We start from the raw sequence: 20,216 nt of genomic DNA, 5'->3' as shown, positions 1-20,216 counted from the left end.
AAGTGCTTGAACAATGGTAGTGATCATAATTGTGGTTAGTATTAACACAAATCCAGTGGCCAGGGAGAAGGGGGAAGAGGGATCCCCGACCTGGCTGGAGGCGATCCAGCTTCATCCTTGAGCCAGGTCAGGACCCCCAGGGTCTCAGCCCAGAAGGGCCAGCCGAATTCCTCGAAGCCCCCCAGCTGTCTCCCCTATTTGTTAAAGGCCTCTCATTAGTGAGCCTAGGCACCTGCCCCTCCATGAGTAATAAGCCTCATTAGTATCTTAGCCCCAAGCTCTGAGCCCAGAGTCTATGTGTGTGCACACACATGAGGGTAGGGGGCTGCAACAGGCCACCAGCCAGGAGACAGCATCCTCGCCAACCACACCCCCTGCCTGTCATCCGCAGAGCCCGTCACCACCCAGCTTGTCACCTGCCTGCCTCGCACCCGCACCACCTGTCACCCACCCAGCTCGTCACCCACCCAGCCCATCACCTGCACCACCTGTCACCCACCCAGCCTGTCACCGGAGCCGCCTGACAGACATCTGGGTGGGGGACAGGAGATGGGGAGGAGAAGACCACAGGGGTGCGGAGCTGGGGGCCCCAGAGACCCTGTGGGACCCCCACTTCAGCTCGGCATCCTGCAGCATCGCCATGGCAACCTCTCAGCCGCAACCACTTTCCCAAACATCCCCCGCCCTCACCCCCCCCAGGCCCTGCTCTTAGCTGAGCTGAGGCTGAGAAGAGCCTGAGTGACAGCAGAATGGGGCAGGAAGGAGGGGGCTCCCCAGCTGGCTGGCCTTGACCACCCTTGCGCCCCTCTGGACTCGGTTACTCCATCTGCAAAATGGAGGGGCCGGAACGCAGGAGGCCCCTGTAGACAGGCCATCCCTCTCCAGCCTGGATTGGCTGAGCCGGCTGCCGGTTAACCTGTGAGGGCTGGGGGTGGGACGAAAGGACCCAGGGTTTCTGGGTTCTTCCGCACTCCTCTACCTTGGGCCCAGCTCAGAGAGGCTTGGGTCCCTGGCCCAAGCTCACACAGCAGATGAGGAGGCGCAGGCTGGACGGGAGAGGGGCTCTGCCAAAGGACTGCCAGCTGGAGATGCCATACTGGGTGACCCAAGGTGACCAGGGGCAGAGTTGGCCCCACCTCCGAGCTGCATTATTTATAAAACCCAGAGCAAGGAGCTGAGCAACAGCTGCGGTGCTGCCCCTCCAGGGGACACAGGCCTCGGTGGAACGGAGAAGACACGGTGTCTCCTCAGGGAAGGCCCCTAGGGTCCCGGGCTCCCTCCAGGGCTGGCTGGGGCAGGGGCTGAGGTGGGGAAGGGGGAGCAGCTCCGTCCCTCCCCTCCCCCTCCACTCCTCCAGGCAGGCAGCGATAGGATTACTTCTGCATGACTGCCCGCTCCACAGGGTTCCAGAGACCCTCCTGCCTGCAGCAATCTTTAAAATTCCTCCAGCCCAACCTCTCTCCCTCTCTCCCTGCAGTGAATGCTCCAGAGTCTACCGCAGTGTGCCCACTGCTGCCGCCACCACTACCCCCAGGCAGGCTGGGACCCAGGTCCCTGGTGTCCATGGGCAAAGATGGACCCATTCTCAGGGTGTAGCCCTGTGTCCCTCAGAACCCTCTAAGACCCAGGCCCTGGCCCATTCCCTCTGGCCCTTGGTGCTGCCCCAGTCCCACAGCCATGGCTCCAGCTGGGGTCAGGCATGCCAGCTGTGCCAGGGCGGATGGGCACATATGTGCAAACACCCCCGGTGGGTCTTGGCATGCCTGCCCATGGGCTTTGCTGCCAGAACCTGGCTGCCCCACCTCTGCTCTGAACCCCTATCTCACCAATCCCTGCTATCCCCCCAGGGTGGGCAGACAGCTGGGCTAAGCCAGTGCCTGCGGCTCCCCAGGGCACAAGAGGCAGGCAGGAGATCGATTCACTGAATTTTTTAAGGCCCTAATGGAGCCTGCATCCCAGGACTTGCTGGGCTGGGACACAGGCGATGTCTTGGGGACCCTTCCCACAGCACTGCAGTTGCTTCTTCTTTAGGGTCTTGGGGATCAGTGGAGCCCTTCTGTGAGCCTTCCCTCAGCAAGAGAGGAGGCACGAGGGACCCCTAGGAAAGAGAAGGGATTTGGGGGCTGTGAACAATACCCAGAGCCCCCCTATCTCCCCAGTCCTAATGCAGGCAGAAGCAGCTCAGCCTCTAAATCACTCCCCTCATGCTGCCCTCTGAGGCGGATTCTGTGCATCTGTAATTAGGGGGTGGAACAGATGGTGGAGATTCCGTTTAAAATCATGCATCTAGTAAAGTAACCTTCACTGTCGGAACTAACTCCCAGGGAGACCAAGCCCAGCAGCCTGGATTTGGGGGTGGGGGGGAGTATGTCAATCCAGCACCTTCCCCATCCCTCTCCCTGAAGCCCCAGGCCCCATGTCCCTCTCAGGTGAGCCAAGGGGTTGGGGGAGGGAGGCAGTGATTTGGCAAGCACTTGAAAAAGTGTGGGCTGGGGGCAACTCCCCCTGTCCCTCTCTCCCACATACATGCCAGAGCCAGGGCAGGGCTGGGTACTGAGAGTTCCTGGCTGAAAGACCAGGATGACCAGGTGCCAAGGGGCCCTAAACCTTTAAGCCCAGGCCAGGGTGCCCAGAGCACAGGGTCTTGGGTGGGGCAGCTTTGAACCAGATGTCCAGCCTCACTGTCCAGGAATGAAAGGCCTGGGGCGGTGAAGGGGTGGAGATGCCTCCCCAGGCAGAGGAGGCTCTGGGAAGAGGGGGAGGCCTGGGCAGCAGAGAGAGAGAGCGAGAGCACACAAGAGTGAGCAATGTGTGTGACAGGCTGAGGCTGTCTAGGGGAACAAGGTGGGGGAGAGGGTGTGCTGGAATGTGCCAACGGTGGGAGTGAGGGCTGCAGAAGGATTAGGCGGGGTATGTGACAGGGTGCCGTGGGGTGCAGGCGGAGCACAGAATGGGTGCAGGGTTGTGACTAGCTGAGGCTGTCTTTGTGTACAGGTGTGGTATCGGGGTGTTTGGAGAGGTGTAGGGGTGTCCCTGGGCCCTTAGGTGGCTGAGGAAAAGTACCGGAGCTGAGACTGTCTGGGAAGCGGTGGGGCCGGGCCATTAGGACTGCCTGTCGAGGAGGTGCCGGGATCCAGGAGGCAGTGTGCACAAGCTTCAGGAGGTATTAGAAGCTTCGGGGCCTGGTCTGTTAGAGATATACTAGAACCGAAGCCATGTCTGTGTGTTTGAGGCAAATGTTGTGGCTACAGAGGGTGTTCTTGTTTGAGTGGGTGTTTGAAGCAGTGAGTGTATGTGTGTTGTAGGGGGAGGCTGTATGTTTGGAAAGGTATAGGGGATGATACCGGTGTTTGGGGAAGTGCTGAGCTATAGCTGGGAGAAACGCTGGGGGCTGTGGGCAGAGTGTGTGTGTCTGGGGAGGTGTCAGGGCTTTGAGGGTATGAGTCAGTGGGAAGGTAGCAGGGTTGTAGCTGGGTCCTGGGTGTATCTGGCAGTGTTGGGGTTGGATAGGGGGTTGATTTGCTGAGGGTGTGATAGCTGTGTGTGTGTGTGTGTGTGTGTGTGTGTTGGGGTGTTTAGGGATGTATTGGGGGGTCATAAAAATGTGGGTTTTGGTTAAGTACTAGGGCTGTGAACATGTGCCTGGAAAGGTGTTGTGGTTGGTGGAGGATGCACTGTGGTTTTGGGGAGGAGCTGGGGAGTGTCTCTAGAAAGGTTATTGGGATTTTAATTGGGTACCTGCAAGGGTCTGGGGAGGCGTTAGAGACCTGAGGTCCCTCCATACATGGGAAGGGAAGAATGGGTCTCTGATATCAGAGATGTGCCACAGGCTATCGTCCGTGCATGCACAGGTATGAGGGCTGTAACCAGGTTCCTGGTGTCAGGGAGGTGTTGCAGGTTGTGGGTAAGCATGTGGTGGTTGTGTGTTTGGGGGTATGTGCATGTGAGGTAGCTGGATGTCGGGGGGTATCTGTATGTAGAGTGTGTGTGTTTGTGGAAGTGTGTGGGCTGGGTGTTGTAGGTGGAGCAGTTGTGTTTTAGAGGTGTTAGAGCTGTGAGTGTGTATGTGGGGCAGTTGTCTATTTAGGTGTTGGGAGCTGTAATTGAGTCCCTGGACCCCAGAGAGGTGATGGGGCTGCAGGGTGTGTGTGTGTTAGGGGGGATGCCCCTCTGGGAGAATGCAGGGCAGCATCCTGGCCCTTGCTCCGGGGCCTAACTGGGGGCTACCCGCTAGAACCCCTATGGTATGGGATGCCTGTGCGGGGGTGTTGAGACAGGCAGTCCATCTGTCTCAGCCTGTGCCCAGGCCCAAGGAGCAGAGCTGCCTCCTCGCTCCCTGGGGGGCAGCAGCGGATCCAAGCCCACCCATCTGCCTTCAGATGGTCGAGGCAGGAGCCTCCACAAAGCTGCCTGGAGGGCAGCACTGTGTTTGAAGAGACACAGGCTGGGGGTGGGGGAACTGCACAGCAAACAGTCCTCACGGAGGCTCCTTTAAAAACCACTGACGCCAGAAGAGAGGAAGAGGGAGGACAGGGGCGGGTATGTCTGTCCTTGTGCATCTGTGTGGGTCAGTGCCCAACTTCCAGGCCGGGGGCCCCTTCCCACGTGCTTGTGCTGGATGTTCCTGTTCAGGTAGCACTCAGGCCTTGGAAAACACTGCTCCAATCCAGGCAACAGGCTCCCAGCCTCACACCTGAACTACACCCTCATATCTGCATAGTCCCTACACTCACACGCACTCATACACCTTCCCACATGCATGCCTGCCACTGCACGCTCACAGATGCAGTTTGCCCCATGCCCTTAAACCTTCATATATGTACCCCCATCACACATACCCCACCCTGCAAAACCCACAGTTACACACACCCATCTTACACACACACCTATCACATAAATGTGCATCCACACATACATACCTGACAAGTCACTCTCACACATACACCCACACACTCCACACACCTTGGAGCTCCCTGTCACACCCGTATCCTATCTCACATACACCCAGTCTCTCTCACACTCCATGAGGACACTCGCCATCCCTTCTACCTGCACATGCAAGCACATGTTTATACACACATGCCTCACCACCTTTGAGACAGCTCCCCCCTACCCAAGCCACTGGGCATTTCTCTGTGTCCAGGCCAGGCCCTGAAGCTTTCCAGAAGGGCTCTCACCAACTGAGAGGACCTTCTGCCTCCCCACCTTGCCAGCCAGGTTAGAGTATGGGGGTGGGGGGCAGGTGGCAGGGGGAGGTTCTGTGTGCTCTGGTGTGACTGCCACTGTATGTGAGAGGGTGTCCCATGACAGGGCCTGTGAGTCAACACCTGTACAGGGAAGGAAGCACAGGTGCGTGTTCACCAGCTATGCTCGTGAGATGCAGAATGAGTGTGAGGGTGGAGATTTACATGTCACAAATTTGTGTGTGTGTGTGTGACAGTGTGAGAGTGTGTGTGTGTGTGTGTGTGTGAGAGAGAGAGAGAGAGACGCAGGGCCTGTGTAGACAGGTGTGACCATGGGGGCTGCGTTTATACGAGGGGCATCCCCCGGGTGTATGTGAGGGGGTGTTTCCCAAGACAAGAGAGGTGCACATGTGCATCTGGTGCAGGGGTCAGGGCTGCAGGCCTCTCAGCAACCCCCTCCCCCTATGAAAAGAGGAGCAGGGAGCAAGGGGCTCTGGGCGGCTTCTCTCTCTTGCTCTTTCTCCCTGACCTCTTTAGCAGCTGGAAACTGAGCCGGGGGTGGAAGGAATGGAGACTTGGCTGGCCTGGGGGTTTGGGGAGGGAAGAGGGAGAAAACACCTTCCAGATTCTCATCAAATCCCTGTTTGTGGTTTGCAGCCTGCAGTCTTCTCCCTCCCTCTCCCTCCCTCTCTCTGTCTGTCTGGGTTTCCCCCTTTCTTTATCTCTTCCTGTCTCTCAGCCTCCCCATCTCTCTCCTTCTCCATCTCAGTCACTCTGTCTCCTTTCTTTTCTCTAAGTCTCTGTCTTCCATTTTTCTGCCTCCTCCTCTCTCTGCCAGCACCTCTGTCTGTCCGTCTCTCCCTGTCCCAGTCCATCTGTCCGTCTCTCTCCGTCTGTCTGTGTGTGGGTGTCTCTGTCCATCTGTTCCACCACCCATCTGTCTGGCTGTCTGTGTTAGTCCTTCCAAGGGTGCCCACTCGCTCCCCAAGGCACCCTCCCCCAGGTCAGCAAGGCCTCTCCTGGCTCAGGGGGTGGGGAGGGGGTGCAGAGCTGCAGCTTCTGGAAGCTTCAGTAGCAGCTGGGCTGAATTGGGAGTTCGGGGCCAGCCAGCTGCAGAAGCAGCCCCTCCCCTGGGCTCCCAGGCCAAGGACCCCAGAGCAGAAGAGGAGAGAAAACAGGGCCTCATTGCAGTTGGGTTTGTGTGTGTGGTGGAGGGGGCTGGAAGGGGGCTGGAGGGAGGCAGGGCCTCACTTTACTCTCACTTCACCATTGCCCCCGGAGCCAGGCCCTGCAGGAGAGGGATACTTGATGCCCACCTTCCTCATCCCCTGGCCAATGGAAGAGATGCTGGGATCCAGGAGGGAGGGGCCAGGAGAGGCCAGGCCTTGGGGGAAGGAGGGGCTGGGAGCCAGGGCTTCCTGTCAGCTGGGCTGGAGGGGGGCTCCTTCCCTCCTCCTTTCCAGGCAGTCCCTGGGGACCCCTCCTGCTCTGGTCCCAGTTCCAGGCATGAGGGGTTGTTCTTGCCAACTGCACTGGGGCCATTCCCACCTCCATCTACCCATAGGGACGTGGGGGGATCACACCAGTGTCACCCCCACAACAGTGGAGGCTGGTTTTGGCCATGTAGTGACCCTGGCCCTGTCTAGGCACTGGCCATCCTGAATCTAGCACCTCACACACACATATATACAGTGCATCCCAGTGCTCACCGCCTGCCCAAGCCCCCCAACACCAGCATCCACCGTCAAGACATGAACGCAGAGACCAGCACCCTACCTTGCACTGGTGACAGCGCCCCCGTCACAAAGCCAGCAGCTTCAGACAGCATCCCTTAACATTCTCCCTGGCTACTCTGTCCCTGTCCCCCACTCCCTCTCCAATAGCTCACAGTCCAAATCCCACAATGGATGGGGAAACTGAGGCCCAAGAGGAAGGGATGGGAGGACACAGTCATCCCTCCTGAGACCCTGGGGTAGGATCATAAATGAGGAAAGAAGAAAGAGATGCTGCAGGGGCAGAATCAGGCTCCTTCCTGACCTACCACGGGCAAAGTCCATATTGGCTACACCCTCCACACAGCCCTACCACAGGGCCAGGGCCAGGGCCAGGGCCAGGGGCTGGCTCCCTCCCTCTCGAGCTCTCCTTGCCCCTGGTTGGGCCCCCTCCCTCTCCTCCCTTCTGAGCAGCCCTCCCTGCCCTCTCCCTCCCAGCTCTGGCTCTCTCATCCTCAGCTCTTGGAAGCCTGACTCACTGTTTCCCCTCCTCTCTCGCCTCCCTCCCTCTCTCTCCCGGCAGCAGTGGCGCCTCCCCCTCCCCTGGGGGGGCTCTGGCCACAAGGGTGCCCGCCTGCTTCTCTCCCCAGGCTCCGGCCCCCTCCACTCCCAGGAGGCCCCCTGCAGCTGTTCCAATTCTCTAACTACAGTGAGGTGGAGTGCAAACAGCCCAGGTCCCAGCCTGGCCTTGCCAAAGGTATCTGTGACCCTGAGCAAGTGGCTCCTCTCCCTAGACTTGGCTTTGTCTCGTCAAACAAGTGGGGGGCGTCCAACTGGATGACGCTCCTGGCACCTCTGGGACCCTAATGTTTCCCACTTTTATAACCTGGGTGTCTTTTGGCACAGAGCACCTGACAACCTGTAGGGTGCAGTACCTGCCGCAGGCCACGCCCCCCCGGTCCCAAGAAAAGCTCAGCTCTGTTCCAGGCATTTGGGGAGGGCAGAAGGGAGATGCTACCCTGGGACCTGAAACATTTGTTGAAAACCCTGGAATCCCTCTGTCTCCCCATTCTCCCTCCTCCTGTGAGAGTCTCTCTCTCTCTCCCACCTGTCCTCCTCCCTCTTCCCAAACATCTGCTTGTCTCTCCTCCAAAAACAACCCCAGAATCTGATCTTGGGTGAGAGGCCCTCAGTGCTGCCTCCTCTCTGGCTCCAGGGAGGGGAGTGGTATATTCCTAGGCCTTCTTGGTCCTCGGCCCCCACCTCCAGGGGCTGTAATCCCAGCTCTTCTTGCCTGTTTTCTCTTTCACTCTCATCACTGGCTTTGGTCTCCATCTTTCTCTCTCTTCACCATGCATGTGGTTGTGGGTCGCTCCCCTGCCCCCCTCCCTGGGGGGGCCCATCTGCAGGCATTAGCAACAATGTTACCCTTGCTTCCTCCCATAGTCCCCAGCTCCACTCCATCCTGGCTTCCGCCTCCCCACTCTGTCCCAAGAGACCCAGGGGACCCAGAGACAGAGCTGGGCTCCATCCCATAATAGTGAGTCTGCTTGACCTCACCAAGCCAGACCAGAAGGGCCTGGGCATCTGGTACACAGGCATGGCACCCCCTGGTCTTGGGTGGCTGGCATGAGACACAGAGCTCTGTGTTCTACAAACCAAAAAAAAAAAAAAATTGAAATTGACCTGGGGGTGGGACAGAAGAGGGGAAGGGGGAAATGAGGGAGATCAGGTTTGCCTGGAGGAAGCCCCTGTCCAATGGGGAAAAGAAGCATAGAGGTGGGAGTGGTTCAAAGTCAGTGCTCCAGGCTGATTGGAGAACAACAATGTCCCTCTGGGGCTCTGCCAGTCCAGAACAGCTCCCCCTACCCAAATGTCTTCTGCCAGGGGCAGTCTGCCCCTCAAGCCTCCAGCACAACCACAGCAATCAAGTGGAGACCCCATCTTTTAATCTTTTGAATCCAAGTCCAACTTCCCTACTGTACACCTCCACTTAGCTCAGCAGGGGGTTCCAGAAGCCTCCCAGCCCAGATCTAAGCCCATGCAGTGGGGGTAACAAAGTCCCCCAGCTCCCAAACCCCTTCCCCAAAGGTCCCATCAAGGTCTGGGGAGCAATGCAAAATAACCCCAGAACCCTCACGCATTGAAACTGAGAAGCTATGCTGTCCATTCACAGCGCCTGAGGGTGGTAGGGGCTCCCTGCCCCCACGACCCTGTTCCAGACCCCCCAGCCCAGCAACAATAATAAACAGCAAGCTCTTTTTCTTTATGACACCAAATTTCTCCAAGCCCAACAGCTCCTTCCATCACTACCTCAGCCATAGATCACATTAAAAACTCACAGAGGGCAACTTAAACACATCACATTTGTTTCTCTCTATATTATTTCAAAAGTAACGGCATTAAAAATGGATTTTACTACAGAAAATAAATATCGGCACGTGGGCTGGGAGCCCAGGCGGAGGAGAGCGCCCACCAGGGGAACATCCCTGAGGGCTTGGGCACAGTTAGGCACTGACCAGACTAGAAAGGCCAGACTACACCTTGGGCTTGTGGGGGATTCCTGGGGAGGGGGCAATGCCTGCCCACCTGGGCATCTGCCCCAAAGCCGGATGAAGAAGGACAACTCGGGCTGGTAGCCACTGGTCCCCCAAAGCTTATGCCCTTACTGGTCTTTGCATCCCCTGAAGAGTGGGAGCTCTGGGGCCAGAAGTTCACCAGTCTCTGGGGATTACTCCAACTATTGACACAGCAGGAGAAAAAAATGAATTCAACTTACTATCCAGTTTGATTTTCCATTACTATAAAAATAAATATACATCTGCTCAAAGGAGGGAGATGGCAAGCAGCATGCACATGCCACCTGGGGGGTCCCCCCACAACCCAGCCTGCCTGCCCCCCCACCCCACGTTGGGGGACAGACTGGTAATCTTTCACTTACAGCCCCAGCTCACACAGCCACACACACCGGGCCACACAGAACAGGAACAAGCCAACAATAGAAACACCCCAAATGCCCCTGGCAGGACTCTGCCCAGGCCCGGGCACATGCCCCCGCCCAGCCGGCGGCGACAGCAGCAGCGGACAAAATGTGGCCACCCTGACCCGGAGGCAAAGCTTGTCCTCACACCCTGAGCTCTGCCCAGGGAGCTGGGGCCAAGTCCCGCCTGACACCAACTGGTCCGGCGGGAAACGCCTGCCCAGCCAGACAGGCACAGGCCCCCCAAGGGTCCCTCCTTGTGCTCAGGGACCAGGCTGGTGCAGTCCGGCCCTGCCTCCCAGGGTGACGCCTGGGCCCAAATTCAGCTGGCCCTGCCAGTCAGGCACTGGTGCAGAACCGAGGGCACCAGGCTCAGCCCCTCCCAGCCCAGCCCCAGGGCCCCCAAGCTGGGAGGGAGGGGAGACTCCCCACCCCTCCACATCTGGCCCGGGCCCCCAGGGTCTGCGGTAGAGAATTCCCGCCCCCGCTTCTCTCTCTCCCTCCTCCCGCTCTGTGCCCGCTGCCCGCCTCAGGGACAGCCCCAGCTCCCGCCTCCGGCCAGCAAGGCCCACATCCTTCCTCCCTCAGCTGGCCCCTTCGCCTGGCAGGAGGCTGGGGGGTCAGGCTGCTGGGGAACCCCCCCAAGCTCCCATCAGTCCTCATCCCCAGCCCCCAAACTCTGGGTTGCTGTCCCTTTTCCTGTAGAACAGGAAACAAGGTTATTTCCTAGACTCAGAGCCAGCCCCCTGCCCCTCTGGCTCTGCCCGGGGACCCAGACCCAGCAGGGGAAGGCGCCCTCAAGCAGCGAGCAGAGATTCAGCAATTCACCCCAGCTCCCTGCCTAGGGGGCTGACAGCTGTCACTCAGCACCCCACCCCCTGGGGAAGAGGGGGCCGATTCAATCAGAGCCCCAGAGGAAACGCATTGATAGGCGATTATTTATTTATTTATGCAAAAGTGAGCCGACTTTGTTCGCCAGGTAACCGGGCACGCGGCCCAACCCCTCCAGCCCTAGCCGCCCCCAAATCCCTCCTCCGCCCCACACCCCCTCCGGGTCATTAGGTCCCCGCCCCTCAACTCCCCGAGAGCCAGTGGATCCTAGGGATTTGGGGGTTGGAGGGGAGGGGCTCCTCCCTCCGCAGTCTCCCCTTTTCCCAGCGCCGATCCTAAAATCCAGCCTTGTTCTCCGCTCCCACGGTCCCCCCTTCATTCCCCCCCCCCATTCTCAGCAAGCTGGAGAGCAAATTGCAGTTTTAAATCCAAAGGCGGAGGGAGGGGGAAGGAGGAGGGGGCGCGCGGCAGCGCTGGGCGCGCACCTCGCCCCCGAGCCGGGGGAGCCGCGGGGCGGCCAGGAAACCCGAGAACCCCCCCTCCCCGCCCCCCCTCCCCGTCCACCTCCCCCTCCCCCTTCCCGGCTCTGCCTGCCAGGCTTCGAGCCGAGCCCAGCCGAGCCGCGGGCCCCGGTGGAAACAAAGACCGATCGCACCGCGGGCACCGCAGCCACCGGGTCCAGCGGACCGGACCGGGGGACGCAGGCCCCCCCCCGTGCGCTGCACAAAAGAGCCTGGCCGGCCGGTCCCCAGCGGGGGTCTGGGGCTGGGGAGGAGGCGCCACTCACCGGAGTGCTGGGCTGCCGGCTCCGTGGGTCCGAGCCAGGCGAGGGGTTTTGGGGGACGTCTGTCTTCCGGCGGTGGCAGCGACGCGGGCGCCCGGCTGCTGAGGAGAGGAGTCGTGGAGGAGCCCTGAGCCGCCCGCCGTCGCTGACAGCATGGCTCGCGCCTCGGCTCACATTCTCCGCCGCTAACTCCGCTGGACACGGCCCCTCGCTCCCGCGGCGCCCCCCCACCTCGATCACTCCTTCGCTCTCTCTGCGCCCCCCTCGCCCTCCCGCCGCGCACACACTCTCCCAGCCCTGGACACCCCCGCCCCCACCCCCCCAATAGCAAACCTGGGAGGGAACGCGCCCCGCGTAGTCCTCCTGCTCCTCCTCCTCCGCCCTCCTCCCTCCCGCTCTCTCTGGCTGTCTGTCTGTCTCTCAGACTGTCTCTATTTCTCGCTCTCTCTGCCTTTCTCTGCTCTCCAAGCTGGGTGGGAAAAGGAAATGAGGACAGAAAGCAGACGCTGGCTTTGGGTGGTGGTAGCTGGATTCCCTCTCTCCCTCCCTCCCCCTCCTCCCCTCCCTCCTCCTGCCTTCTGCTCTCTCCGCTGCGAGCGGGGCTGAGCGCAGCCTGGCGGGTGGCTCGCTCTGCCCGCCCGCCCGCCTGTCTGTCTGTCTGGTCCGCCTCGCTCGCTCCCTCCCTCCGTCTCTCGCCCTCGCCCTGCCTGCCTGCCTCTCTCCGTCTCCGCCGCCGCCGCCGCTGCCTCTGCGAGCTCGCCTTACCTTCGCCGCTCACCATCCGGAACCCCAGGGGGGAGCGCGCGCGCGGCACGCCGGGACTTGTAGTCCCCGCCCCGGCCGCTCCGCGCGCGGGGAGGGCGGGGCCGCGCCGGCTGCTCCGACGGCGCGGCCAGGAGCCCCGGGGACCCCGCGCCTGGGGCGCGTCTGGCTGGAGCGCGTCCTCGTTTACCAACGGGCAAAGATCCTCCCCAAGGGTTAAGAATGGTCCCCGTGTTCCTTGTCTCCACCGGGGGGCTCTGGATCGAGCGGAGGTTGCGGGTGGGAGTGAAGGGGCGGGGTCTGAGAGTGGAATGGGAGTGGAATAGGGAACCAGGGGATTAGCCAAAGGGGCTGCGACTTTCTGGGGCGTCCCAATTAAATGGGAGGGGGAGAGGACAGAGGAGAGGACCGGCTCTCTCAATCTGGGGACGTTATCCTTTTCTGAAAAGGTTTCTTATTGAGTAAAGCTCAAGTATATATGGCGGGAGGGCTGCTGGGGCGGGGGAGCGGGGGAGACCCAGCCAGCGCTGCTTCCTCACTCAGTGACCCCTCCTCTCAAACTCCGACCTCTGGGTTTCGCCCTTGCAACTCCCAGCTTTCCTATATGTCCAAGGGCGGCGAGGGCTCAAAAGTCCTGGATAATCCGCAGATAGAACACACACACCCTTTTCCGAATTCTGCTGAGCATTTGCGTTGTGTCAGGAAGAAGGATTCAGATTGAACGGTGCTGACCTCCTGCCGCGGCCGGGGCCTGGGCTCAGCACTTTCACCTACCTCCTCTTCAGGTCACATGTGTTCTCCAGCCCCTGGCTCCTGGGCCCCCTGCCTAGCCTATCCCACAGATGGGAATGTGCGCTGCTTGAGGGCCTTGTTACCGCCCCCAGAGATCGCTGAACTGCTGCGGTAAAATAGTGCTGTTATTTCCATTTTAGAGATGGGGGCACTGAGGTCCAGGTTCTCCAGTTAGCAAGTGGCTGAACCCAGCTGGATTTGAACCAGGGTCTGACCAACTCCAAACCCCACAAGCTTAACCCCTGGGCTATGACAGGGAGTTGTGACTCCCTCCATTTCTGTAACTGACCTTCTCTCCCTGTGTCTGTGTGTCCTTTCTTGGCACTTCAACAAATGTTAACTGAGGTATGCAGGGCTTGCAAGGGACACGGAGATGAATAATGCATAGTGGCTGTCGTGTCCTGTGTCCTAGGTGTCTACCAACGCCGGCCCTGACTGGCCCTGCGGCGGTCCCACCTCACTGGACCACCTCATTTGTGTGTCTGACGTTCCACACCCTGCGTCTGCTGGCCTTGTCTATCTTGCTCCAGGTCTGAAGTTCCTAGAGCAGTGCCTTTGTCTCTGGCCTACCTGTTTCTGACTCTTCCTTTGGCCTTGCAGAGTGTTGGCCAGTGTGTGACAAAGGCAGCTGGTGACATTTTGCCAACTGCAACTCCCTGGTCACTATCTTCCCCACACCTTCACTCCTTCCAAGCTCCTTCTCTATGGCAGTCCAGTACCCCCAGAGGACAAGAGAGGAGATCTGGGGAACACTCTCTATTGGCCCTTGGCAGAGGGTGTGTGCAGCAGTAATAGGAGAGGTCTAGGGCTCTAAACGGGACACTATTGATTTGGCATCATGGGGCTGCCATGACCGACTGGAGAGGCCCTCATCTTGGAGCAGCTTCTCCTTGCAGACAAGTTAGGACTTGGGTTCAAAGATTTATTCATTGAATGGGAAATATAAGGTCAGATGCTCATAAAAGTAGTGGCTAAAGTCATTAGAGAGTCTGCAGCTCCAAAGCCTGGGCCTGAAGTGATCCCAAATAGATGAGGCTTTGGCACCTTGCCCTAGCTGGCCCCCTATAGGACAGACAGACTTCGGCGTTGGGGAGGGTGAAAGAGACCCAGGTTCCTCCTCCTTTCTCTCCCTTCCCCCATTACCCATTAGATTCTGCCTGTAGTCATGAAGACTCTACTCAGTTTGAATCAAGTTTTAGGAGGGAGTTGGGTGGGATAATATAGGATGGTTTCTGGGGTGTGGAGAGCCCCAGTAGGTTGAGATGAAGGGAAGTTTGGGAAAAGCATGGGAGGGGGAGGTTAAGTAATGAGATGCAGAGGGCAAGATTAGTAGGGCCCGTGGCTCTATGAGTTAGAAGGAAATAGAAGTTAGGTAGGGTTTCCCGAGCATGCGCCTCCCACCCCAGGCTACTTCAGCGGTCCCCTTCCCCTGTGAGGGTGAATTCCACTGGCCCTTAAAGTGTTGATCATCACTGGAAACCAAGCATTGCAGAGTCTCCCTGTTATTTGGGGGCTGGTCTTTTTCGTGGAGCCTCTCCAAATTGTGTTGAGTTTGGGGGGGGGGGGGTCTCCCCAAACTCAAGCTGTCTTCCCGTGGGCTGCTGCTGCCACCTAGTGTCTAATCTTCGTTTCTGCTTCAGCAGTTGTCGGCGAGCAGGAGGGAAAGGAGGCTTGAGGCAGAGGACACAGGTTCTGGAAGAGCCTGCATCATCCCTCTCTGGGCTCAGCTCCCTCCAGCCGCTTTTGTTTCAGTGTAAGCAGAAGGTGGTGTAGCTAGACCCTGGAAAATAAAGATGAGAGTCTGGAATGGGGCCTTGGGTTTGAGAGGCCATGTGGAGCAGGAGCTAGACAGGCCTGGTCCTGATCTTGATTTTACTTGTGTGTCCTCAATCTGTGTGAGTCTCAGTTTTCCCATGTGTAAAATAGAAGCAGAGCTGTTGAGAAGATTAACTGAGCATATAGATGTAAAAGCACTGTGAAAACTGGCAAGGGCATGGGGAGAGAGATGATGAGTCACACTAATAATGACAATAACTGACAGGTCCCAGCAGCCTGGAGCCAGGCCCCCAGACCTCATGGAAAGGGCAGGATGAAGTGAGTCTTGGGTAGGGACTAGCACGGCCCTCCCTGAATATAGAAGTTCTGGGGGTGGCCCTACTCCTGGGGCTGCTCAGGAGAGGTGTGGACTGCTAGAGGGTGCTTCAGCCCAGTATGCAGAAGAGGAGATGGAGGCTTAGAGAGGTTGCGGGCCTATCCTAAGCTATTGAGCTGCAGATCCAGGAACAGGAGGCCCATTGGACTGGAGCCATTATGGCCCTGGTTTTCCCCTTCTTTGGATGGGAACAGCTCAAAGCTGGAGCCCAAGAGACCACGCAAGCAGGAAGCCTCCCTCATTGTGGTACAGTGGGGACTAAGGCCCCCAGGCTCTGTTAGCCCTCCTCCTGGGCCAGCCCCTTTCCCCTCCCCCGTGCAAGTCCTCCCACATTCCTCTAGGCCACAGGAAACCCCAGCTGCAGCCCAGACTTCAAACAGCTCCTCCCTCTGGGGCAGGGGGTGTGGGAGGAGAGGCCAGAGGCCAGAGGGCAAAGGTCAGCTTTGTTCCTGCCGGAGGTGGTGAGGGACCTGGGGGAGACAGAGGGGGAGCAGGGTCGGGCCCTTGACAGCCACACTGAGTGTGTGTGAATTCCTGTGGCCATCAGGGTTGTGTGGTTCCCGCTGTGCGCCTGTGTCTGGGGGGTAACCCTGTGTCCTAGGTTTGCTTTCGCTTGCAGGCCTGACTTCTGTGTCTGAGTGTGAGGCAGTGCATGTTTGTCTGTGGGCGCTCAGCCTGGGATCCCACTGACATGTCTGTAGGTGCCATTACTTGTATCGCTATGTCTGGTTCATAGGCGTGGTCAAAGCTGTGTGTCCTATGAGTGTGACCTGGTATGGTTCTTTGTGTCCAAGAGGGGTGTCCCTCTCCTGCCTCTTCGCCTCCTATCTTTCCTCTCCATTGTCACCAAAGGGTTCCTTCCGAAAGTGAATCTGGCTGGGCGCAGTGGCTCATGCCTGTAATCCCAGCAGTTTGGGAGGCCGAGGCGGGTGGATCACTTGAGGTCAGGAGTTTGAGATAATCCTGGCCAATATGGCAAAACCCCGTGTCTACTAAATATACAAAAATAAGCCAGGCATGGTGGCTCCCGCCTGTAGTCCCAGCTACTTGGTAGGCTGAGGCAGGAGAATCACTTGAACCCAGGAGGCAGAGGTTGCAGTGAGCTGAGATGGCACCACTGCACTCCAGCCTGGGCAACAGTGAGACTCCGTCTAAAAAAAAAAAAAAAAAAAGTGAATCTGACCTGCTCAAAACCCTTCAGTGGCTCCCCATTGTCCAAGGCTTAGGATCCCAGCTCGAGTGCATGGTAGACAAGACCCATGCCTGCTTTTGCCATCTTCATCTTTAGCCACTAACCCCTCTGAAATTTCACATTCCTAGCACACCTACCTAATTGTAAATCCCTGAGCAGTCTCATTTCTTGCCTTTGAGCTCACTTAATTCTGTCCAGTCTGGAATGTCCTTCTGTTGCTTCTTTCTTTACCAAGCAAACTCTTACTCTTGTTTCTGATGAATCAACACCGCCTCTGAGAAGCCTCCCAGACTTCCCCCTGCCCAGTTGAGTTAGGACTCTCCCCTGTTCTCCCACATAGCTTTATTGTCATTTTCTGCCCGCATCTGTCCCGTTAGCACCCATCACCATTAAACTGTGACCTCTTTGAGAGCAGGAACTGTGCCATATCTCCTGTCCTGTGGTGGCAAGTTTCTGAAGAGACCTGGTTCTCCCATCCCCGGGGGGGAAAGTTTCTCGCAGTTTTGGATGTAGTACTCAGAGTCACCACTAGAGAGGGTGTGAACATCACTGCAGGACCATCCAGGCTCTCTCTGTGTGTGTGTGTGTCTTCGATACTGTACCTGGTGGGGTGTGTGTGTGTGTGTGTGTGTGTGTGTCTTCAATACTGTACCTGAGGTGTGTGTATGTGTGTGTGTGTGTGTCTTCGATACTGTACCTGGGTGTGTGTGTGTGTGTGTGTGTGTGTGTGTGTGTGTGTGTGTGTCTTCGATACTGTACCTGGTGGAGTGGAGAGAGGATCCACTCAGCTCAGTCCCAGAGCAGTGGGATCCAGACTAGACTCCATTCCCCACAATAAGTCCTGGGTCCCCCAGATTTCTTCTTTCTTTTCCCCACAACTCAGAGCCCATACCCCTTGGTTTTCCCCCTCCTGCTTCTTGCCTCTGACTCTCCATCCCTCGTCTTCCATGCCTCATCTGCACCCTCAGCCCTCCCATGCCTAATTATTGGCACTTGCCTGGCCTGAATGGGCCTTATTCTACCATACCTCTGGGCCTTTGCACATGCTGTTCCCTCTGCTGGAGATGACCTCACCCTCTGGCTGCTTCATCAGGCAGACTTTTATTTCACAGACTCCAAGAAATCCCCCAGACTTGGGTCCCAGACTGACCTTGCCCCTAAGTGTTGTCATTGTTTACTGTTCTGCCTCCTAGACAGGACCAGCCTACAGGAGACATCAGTAGATGTGTGTGAAATTAATAAATGACTTAGTTCTTTTACGAGTACAATCCTCAGCATGTAGGGAGCTACCCCTGAGCCCTATTTGCACCAGGCCCTTCCTGGACCTGACTCTGGGTCAATATGACACTTTCCCATGCTGCTCCTTCAAATAAAGAAATGTGACCCGGGGAACACATGAGACTCTGAGTTCAAATCCTGGCTGTACCATCTACCTGTATGACCTTGAGCCAGTGTTGTAGCCTCTCAGAGTCTTGTTTCCTCTTTTGTAAAATGGGGATAATCACACATCTGCGCTGCCTTGTGGTGAAGATCAAATTAGATGATGCATGTGAAATACCCAGCATTAGTCAATTAGGTGTCCTCCTCCCCCACCATGAACTTGGAAATAAAATTGCCCTCTGAGTCTTAAACCAGTAAAATCCACGCATCACGGAGGAGAAGAGCCAGGTGGGGGAGTGAATGAGGCGAGAGATGGTTTTGTAAACGACTGAAGAGTTTTGTGAACGGTGCAAACCGCAATCAAGGTGACCCGCCTGTAATCTCAGGGAGGCAGGGCGAGGATGTGATTGAAATTGAGAAAGCAGAAGCCTAATCAATTGCATTGTGCTCTATCTGAAGGGAACAGAAGGCTGCACAGAAAACGGGGTGCAAGGGAGAATTCATCTAGCTGTTTCAGAGGGAGAGACAAGGAAGGCACCAGTAGACACAGGGATTCCAGGCTCAGGAGGCTCTGGTCTCTACTGTGGAGCAGCGAGGGGCCTGGTGAACTCCAGGTGGTTCACTGCCCTGCTGGGCTTTCGTTGAAACCAAACGGGGATCCCGGTACCAGACAGAGCCCTGTAGGGCAGACAAGAATATTCTGGTCCCAGAAAAAGGCTATGGAGACTGAGAGCACTGATTTTGGAGTCAGAAGACTTGGTGTAAGCCCCTGCTCTGCCACTTCTGTCCTGCTGATTCACTTCACTGTGCCTCAGTTTCCTCATTAGCAACATGAAGATACAACAAACTCCTCCTCATAGGGATCTGCGAGGATAAAATCGCAGCATGCATGCACTCAGCAGGATGCCTGGCACACAGTCAACAATTTGCAAACGGTAGTGACAGAGAGAGCTCACATGTATTGATCATTTGATTACTATTTCACAGATGAGGAAATTGAGGCTTCGAGAGGTGAAAAACTTGCACTAAACCACACAGCTAGTGAGTGGCGGAGGCAGGATTCACACCAGGCACTACAGCTCCAGAGCCGTGCTCTTCTCTGCTTATTTCATGGCAGGTAGAATCACTGGCCTCTGGCTTATACATCAGGATCTTGTGAGTTTGGTCAGCCAGAAACTGTGGCCCTTGGGAAGCCTTGGCCCCTGAGACTTTTTCTGTGGAGCTAAGGCTCCCACCCCTATGACAACCCCTGTGAGCAGCCATTTGGCTTCTCTCCATCTTATTGCTCTCATTCAGCAACCCCCAGCACAGGGCAGGACACAGGGAACTCTCAATCTGCATTGATTGTCTTATCTTTCTTTCCTTTAGGTCACCCAGCATAGGAGGATTTCCAGGGAATCTTTCTACCAATAACTAGAGGAGGAAGGATCACACACACACGCACACGCACACACACACACACTCCACAGAGGCTCTCTTCCCAAAGCCTAGAGGCAATGAAGTCTAGTGAAAAGACCATGAGCTTTGGTGTAAGATCTAGGTTCAAATCCTAGCGCTGTCACATACACTGCATGCTCTTGGTACATCATGTAACCCCTGAGCCTCAGTTTTCTCACCTACAAATGGGGCTAATCACAGAACCAGGCTCAGTACTGGATTAAATTGAAAAGATGGCTGTAAATACATCTGACATTCAGAAGACACTTAATAAGTGAGTTATTATTATTATAATTTTCCTCCTCTGCTTGACTATGAACTCCTCCTCCAGGGCAGGGACAGGTCTTATTCATGTTTGTGTTCCCAGGGTCCTCCTTAGCAAAGAGTCAATGCTTTGCAGAGTCAATGCTCAGTAATGATTTGCCAATTGCTGCAGTGATTCCCAGCTCCCAGATTCCTTCTCTGTCCATTCCCTTAGTAAGTCAGATGGTCAACAAACATTTTCTGATGGGAGAGGTGGGAATCTTTATTCCCTGCTCCACTTGTTTCCACACGGAGGCATGTCAGCTTCCAGAGTTTCTCTAAGGGGAACGAGGGAGTGGGAAGATTCATCATCGCGCAGGTGCACTGCAGATTGTTCAGCATCCCTGATCCCTACCTGTAGGATCCAAACAAATCAAACTGCCTCCAAACCTCTCCAAAAGCTCCCTTGGGGGCAAAACTCCCCTAATGAGATCCAGTGAGTTAGACTAACCCTCAGGCCTCTTCTCTCTCCTCCCCTCTCTTCTGTCCTCTTTTGGAGAGTCTGACAGCTCCAGAGGGTCCACTGTGGTCTTCCTCCCTGCCCTGGCAAAGGAGGCCTAAGGTTGTCCCATTGCGCCTGTGATGAATGGCAAATCTGATGAACTCAGATAAAGAATTAGCAAACCTATTATACACAGATTGAAGGCCATATCAGCAACGACGGGGACATTTTAATGTATCTTCAGTTGCTTGTCTTCTAAACTCACA

At 56.8% G+C, this 20,216-nt stretch overlaps 1 protein-coding gene across 9 annotated transcripts in view; it reads right to left on the bottom strand.

Annotated features, from left to right (window-relative positions):
• The window catches only part of AHDC1 (AT-hook DNA binding motif containing 1), a 69,592-nt gene extending 57,302 nt beyond the window's left edge, over positions 1–12,290 (bottom strand). For 3 of the 9 annotated variants that reach the window (XM_031013602.3, XM_031013598.3, XM_031013604.3), the window contains exons 1-2: positions 11,824–12,181; positions 11,494–11,591 (exon numbers count right to left, since the gene is read on the bottom strand). The gene's annotated coding sequence lies outside the window, so the exon portion shown is untranslated. The other 6 variants (XM_063701263.1, XM_055389231.2, XM_063701258.1 and 3 more) reach the window with 6 other exon arrangements.
• Between the last annotated feature and the right edge of the window lie 7,926 nt (positions 12,291–20,216).

This window comes from Gorilla gorilla, chromosome 1, assembly GCF_029281585.2.
Source record: "Gorilla gorilla gorilla isolate KB3781 chromosome 1, NHGRI_mGorGor1-v2.1_pri, whole genome shotgun sequence".
NCBI classification, from domain to species: Eukaryota; Metazoa; Chordata; class Mammalia; order Primates; family Hominidae; genus Gorilla; species Gorilla gorilla.
The sequence above is the reverse complement of the archived record's forward strand: the minus strand, read 5'-3'. Positions and strand labels throughout refer to the sequence as shown.